General features: G+C 46.4%; 1 pseudogene; it reads left to right on the top strand.

Annotated features, from left to right (window-relative positions):
* The first annotated feature begins 4,189 nt into the window (after positions 1–4,189).
* On the top strand, positions 4,190–5,772 carry LOC112611726 (annotated as a pseudogene).
* Positions 5,773–6,274: the final 502 nt, after the last annotated feature.

Raw genomic sequence — 6,274 nt, 5'->3', positions numbered from 1 at the left:
TGTAGTTGTTGATCTCTTCTCAGTTTTTATGACTTCCAGCTGCTAAATATCCTCTTGGTAAATTCAGAGAACTCACCTGGTACAGTTCTATCTTTACAGAGTAAAATCTTGTCTGGCCTTTGCCTGCTTTTCTAATGCCTTGGTCAGATTCTCCCTAACATATGCATACTTTACTAGCCAACCAGTGATGTGGGCAAAATTTTTACTCAAGATCTGGGGGTTTCAATCCTTTCGCCATTCTCTTGCTTATAGATTTCCCCCCAAATTTCTCCTGTCCTCTCTTCTCTGTTATACTGAGCCTGGAATGTGACTAATGTATTTCTTTGCTCTGGCCAGGGATGTTGGGGAACATCTTCAGGCAGGATAACTGCAAACTCCCAGTTCTTCCCCCTTCCAGTTGTTTAAAAGTAATCTGCTTTCTGTCCTCTGCTATTGGATGTGTTCTTATTCCTATAAATAGTTGCTTTTTTTAATTATTATAGAATTTATAATTGTCATCTGTAGGAGGGTTTATATAGCGACTCCACTCCAACACCATTACTAGATGTGCTTATGGTTATGTCTTTAGTCTTTATCTTCTTTATGTATAGTACATGAGCATGAGGGTAGGTACATACCTTATTACGTATATGCAGGATTTCACACAAAATAAATGCTTCATAAATATTTGTTGTATGATTAAATAAAAATTCTGACTGCTACTGCAGTTACACAATTGATCCCTCAGTGTGCATTCACAAATATTTACTGCTTTTAAAAAAAAAAAGATTCTCATAATCTGAATCACAAGGTCTGTACCTTGAGGAGCTAGTCCTCATTTTTTTACAGGCTTTTTGGTCACCTTCTGAAACAGCAAGTGAGGGGACCATATTTATTCAGTGGAGTTTCTTGTATGACCAATAAGAGAATATACTACAAGCACATTATGTGTCTTTCTTCAACTTCTAGAAAAAAAGAATGTCATCCGTGAGTACTGTCAATGGTCTTTGAGATTCTCACAGGCAAGGGGTTCCCAAATATGAGTGGATGTGGCTTGATGATCATGAGGCATTTTGCTTGTGTCTTAAGGCTTATTTCATTCTGAAGGTCACAGACTATGACTTCCCCAAGTGAGAAGTAAGCCTCCTCCCAATCTTCACTTTGGACAAGGGGCTTAGCCTACAACTATTAACAACACCTAGGCACCAACCGGTGTAGGAATCAGATGCATTTTTCTTAGGCCAGTTGCTTTTAAAGCAAAACAAAACACTTTCCCTCTATATAGAAGAGTTGGTATCTTTTAGATTGCAGCTGTTTTTGCTTCTCACTGATGGCTGTATTCCTGTTTTGGACAAGAGACAATTATCTACAAAGTGTGTAATATCATCAGGGGGCCTGGAATTAGAGGCAGTGTATCAGCATTACATATAAGTAATTATTATTACCAGTTTACACTTTTGGATATGGGGATTATTTTGCTTTCTACTTTGAGCTACACAGATGAAGAGTACGATATAGGTGTTACTGGCTGCATGTTGGGAATGTTATATATTTAAACAGTTTGCAGTTAATTAAGAGTATTGACTTGGAACTAAATCACTGGTCTCACACAACATCTGTGCTCTCTTCCTATCTGTCTATGTATTTAGATGGCGTCTATCACTGTGGTATCTAAGTGCTCTGAAAATCTAATTAGGTTAATTTCAACTTCCTCTGTGAGGGAGAAGGATCTACCTCTCTTCATCACCCTTCCTGCCACAGTCGTCTTGAAGGGAGTCATTATTATTCCTCGAAGAGAAAGGCAGTTGAAAGAGAGCCTCAAGCAAGAAACAGCATTTTGCACCTTCCTTGAAAGTTGGGGGTTTGGCTTCTAGAAGTGTTTTCAGCTTGTAAACGGCACCAGAAAGGCAAAAGGGCAGATGCTGCTGAAGAGTCTGGTAACGCGTATACAGGGGAAGGAAAACTGGAAATTTCCTTGCAAGCCCTGGGTTAAAGAATTTGCTGGTAGATTATGCTTGATTGTGTACTCACAACGTCCAGGCCGCCACCACCTGACAGACGCACAGTGTTTGTTTATCCAAGGAACATAAGGGCAGTGTTCTCTTTCCAACAATGAACAAGTGTTGTTGTTCCGTCTGTGGGTCTCTGTTAACATTCCGACATCTTAATTCCTGGGCTGAGAAGAGCTGCCTGATTTCATTGGTTTTCAATGCCTAGCCTGCAGCTAGAGGTATGGAGAAGACAGCAGCACAATCACTATGAGTTACTTTTTGTGGTCGTAACCCACAAGGGTTACTCTTCCCGAGTGAATCCAAAGGCATATATTCATGCACAGGCAGAGAATTGCTGTCACAAAGCAGAGCTTGTTAGTTGGAAATGAGAAAGGATCAGAGATGGCCAAGTATGTTAGTCTGAGCTGGGCCAGGAGCTCTGTGATGCAGTATAAAGGAAAAAGAGGGAGGTTAAAAAAAATCAGTACTTTACCTCAGTCACATCTCAAACACAATGCGGGCTAGTTGTTATCAGGTATTCAGTGTCAAATTTTTTTTTTCATTCTTTGCTTGAAATTTGCATTATGTAGAGCAGGCGTCCCCAAGCTCCGGGCCATGGACCGGTACCCCAAGCCCTGGGCCATGGCCCCTGGCCTGTTAGGAACTGGGCTGCACAGCATGAGGTGAGCAGTGGGCAAGTGGGCATCTTTGCCTGAGCTCTGCCTCCTGTTAGATTGGCAGCAGCATTAGATTATCACAGGAGCATGAGCCCAGCATTAGATTATCACAGGAGCATGAACCCTATTGTGAACTGCACATACAAGGGATCCAGGTTGCCCGCTCCTTATGAGAATGTACTGCCTGATCATCTGAAGTCAAACAGTTTCATCCCGAAACCACCCCCAACCTTGGTCTGTGGAAAAATTGTCTTCCACGAAACCAGTTCCTTCTGCCAAAAAGGCTGGGGAACCACTGATTTAGACTTTCCAAGAAAATGATGGGAATGTTTGGCTGGGAATATTGAGATCAAGTTCATTTTTAAAAAATGAAGTTTTAAATTTCCTCATAAGCTGGGTGCAGTGGTGCATGTCTGTAATCCTAGCTACTAGAGAGACTGAGACGGGAGGATTGCTTGAAGCTAGGAGTTCAAGACCAGGCTTGGCAACACAGAAAAGAATATTTTAAAAATTGTCTCCTCTTTTTTGGGATACAGAGAGTTTCACTGTGTCACTCATGCTGCACTGCAGTGGCATAATTATACCTTACTACAGCCTCTACCTCCCAGGCTCAAGTGATCCTCCCATCTCAGCCTTCTGAGTAGCTGAGACCACACATGTGTACCACCACATCTGGCTAATTACAAAAATGTAGAGATAGGGCCTCACTATTTTGTCTAGGCTCGTGTCACACTCCTGGGCCCAAGTGATCCTCCTGCCTTAGCCTCCCAAATTGTTGTGAGTACAGGCATGAGCCACTGTGTCCTCCTTCTGGCAAAGAAAATTAAGAGTCCTGGCAGTATGAGAGATTTGGTATAAAAAGACTGAGACCAGAAATGGTAGGGTGGCAGCATTTGGAACTGTCCCTCACCTCCAAGCTCCCCTTGGTCTCTGGAGAAGGATCGTGGGGACTCTTTGCAGGTCTGTGCACGATCTCATTAAAGAGACTAGTGGATACCTAGTATTAGAGAGATTTTACAACCTGAGGATGCGCCCAACTGTGACAAGAAAATGACTGCTGACCAAAGCCAATCCTTCACCCTCAGAATTTCAAAGACCAGTCCTCAGAGCAGTAGCATCTTTCTAGAACTGACACTCTGAGGAGAGCGCTGCATGTGGCACTGCCACAGATATGAAAAGCAGAAACTTCCACGTGCAAATGACCACATGGAAAGAGAGGAGCACAGTCCTCCCCCCGCCTCCCTTAGGCAACATAATTACTAGCTGAAATCTGTCTATGAGGGTCCCCAAAATGGCTGAGCCATTTCACTGGCCCATTAAATAAACACAAAAATTTGTTTGTAAGCTTAGGCCTTGGCCTGCCTCTGCTGACTTTCTAAATATGGAATACTTAGGCTAACTTCAAGATTTCTTTGGGAGGGTGTGGATTCCCCTGAGTTGCTTCTCTACCTAAAAGTCACTATATCAATACATTTGTTAAGATGTAGCCACCACCATGAGCTGGTCAACTGCAGGATGGGGCGTCTTGGGGCTGCTTTCGGAAAGACTATGGTGCTCAAGGAGAGTCACTCCGAGGGCCGCGGAGTGATGGCCAACAACACTGCGAGCATCCTTGTGTCCTCCGATCTTGTGGAACTTACATTCAGTGACATGAAGAACGGTCAGAGGCCTCCAAAGGGACCAAGAAAGGCACTATCTACCTTACCCCTTTCATCTTTCTTTCTGTCCAGGGCGAACGATACCATGCAGTCCTTCGTAATGCCACTGTATCTTGTGAAGACCTGTGAGATTAAGCAGCCTGTGTTTGATACAAACTACATCAAAGGAACAGTGAAAGCCGAAGCAGGCGGTGGCTGGGAAGGCTCTGCTTCCTGCAAGTCCGCCTTCACGGCAGGGGGCGCCACTGAGTCTGGGAAGTACGTGTTCTAGGTGGCATCTCAAGCGTCCAGGGGTGAAGCCCTCAGTGGAGCCTACGGCCGGCCACTCTCACATGCCTGGCAGGACTTGTGCCTTTCCCCCGCCAGTCACTAGTGGAATGTACCCCTGCCCTCCTGGCTGCCCTTCTCCACCGTCTCCGCCTGAGTTCTATCCAGGACCTCTCAAGATGGACAGGGCCATGGGGTATGTGCAGCCCCCGCCACCGCCCTATCCTGGGCCCATGGAACCTCTGGCCAGCCCTGATGTTCCCTCCACTCCTGCAGCCGAAGCCAGGGCCACAGAAGCCGCTGCCAGCACCTGTTATAACCCAGGCAAACCGCACCTCGTCTCCATGCCCACGAAGCAGCCTCCGCCATCTTATCTCGGGTAAGAAGGTAGGAAGACCCAGTAGACGCCTCCCGTCTCCTGCCTCCCGCCTGCCTCCCTCTCTGTCCTTGTTTCCTACTCCTTCCCTCAGGGTTGCGGCTGGGGCTGGGGAGCTGAGGGAGGGCCTCATTCTTCCTCCAGGTCTGATCATAAACAGTTACCAGGAAGGAGCGCTGGGGGACAGTTGGGTCCCTGGCCTCGGGAGAGGCCTCTCCTCGCTTCCCAGCCGCATGCCTGCCTCATATCTCTGGGGCTCCTGGGAGCACAGGGTATCCCCCCCCGCAACCCCGCCTTCCCGTTTCACTCCCGTAGCTTCTCCCTACGCAGGGGCTCTCTGGCCACCTCCTCTACTGCAGTCCAGCTCCCTTGGTCTGGCAGCCACTCTGCACTCAGTCTCATGAGCCCCCTCAGACCAGCCAGGTGTCTTCCCACAGTCCCCTGCCAGGCCTGGTTCACATTCCCTCCTCTGGTCTGTGCCTGGCCTGGAAGGGCCACCATGGGCAGACTGTCAGCCCAGATTCCACTCGGCCTGATTCTGGCCCCAGCCACTGTCATCCTCCCCTTCCCTGTCCTGGGTCATGGTGTTGCCAACTCCATGTGACTTTTGAGGCTATAAAATGAGCTTCCAGGGCTTGAGTGGCATCAGGGTAAGCCCACTGAAGAAGAAGCTTCCCTGCTTTCTGCTAGTGTTTCTGAAATTTGCTTTCTGTCTCCTCTCTCTTCCTTCTAGAAGGCGCTTCTCTACTGGAACTAGAGAATGCATATCTGTGCCGTTGTGCCACCCGGGGGCTGCTCGGTGGGCCAGGAATGAGGGCCCCTGACCCCGCATGCTGGCTACAGCCCCTCAGCCTACCTCTTCCCTATAAGCCTCATGCCCCCAGATACACTAACATTTGCTCTAGTTCATTCCTGCACTGGCCATGAAGAGAGGAGATGGTTATTTAAAGAGAATTCCCTATTTATTTGACAAAAATCCAGTTAATATGTTAATGTGAAATAAATCCTGTTTGTACCTTGATTTGTTGGCTGAAAATGTGAAATAGTGAAAATGAAGTAACAGGAAAAAACAAAAGTAGGATGGTCCAACTCCTCTCTGCCTGAGACTCACTGGACAATCTTCTCTGTGTCTTTGACTTTTTATCTGTAAAAAAGATTACACTCTGTTCCATATGTGGGATGGCAATAAGGGCAGTATTTAATCTGGACCATAAATCTTTAAAATCATTTAATTATCAGCTCTTCTGCCATGTAATGCAACTACTACTTTATATATTTAGGTTACTTGATGCTTTTGAAGTAATTCAGTATGACTCTTTCAAGAAC

Source organism: Theropithecus gelada, chromosome 18 (genome assembly GCF_003255815.1).
Source record: "Theropithecus gelada isolate Dixy chromosome 18, Tgel_1.0, whole genome shotgun sequence".
NCBI classification, from domain to species: Eukaryota; Metazoa; Chordata; class Mammalia; order Primates; family Cercopithecidae; genus Theropithecus; species Theropithecus gelada.
The sequence above is the reverse complement of the archived record's forward strand: the minus strand, read 5'-3'. Positions and strand labels throughout refer to the sequence as shown.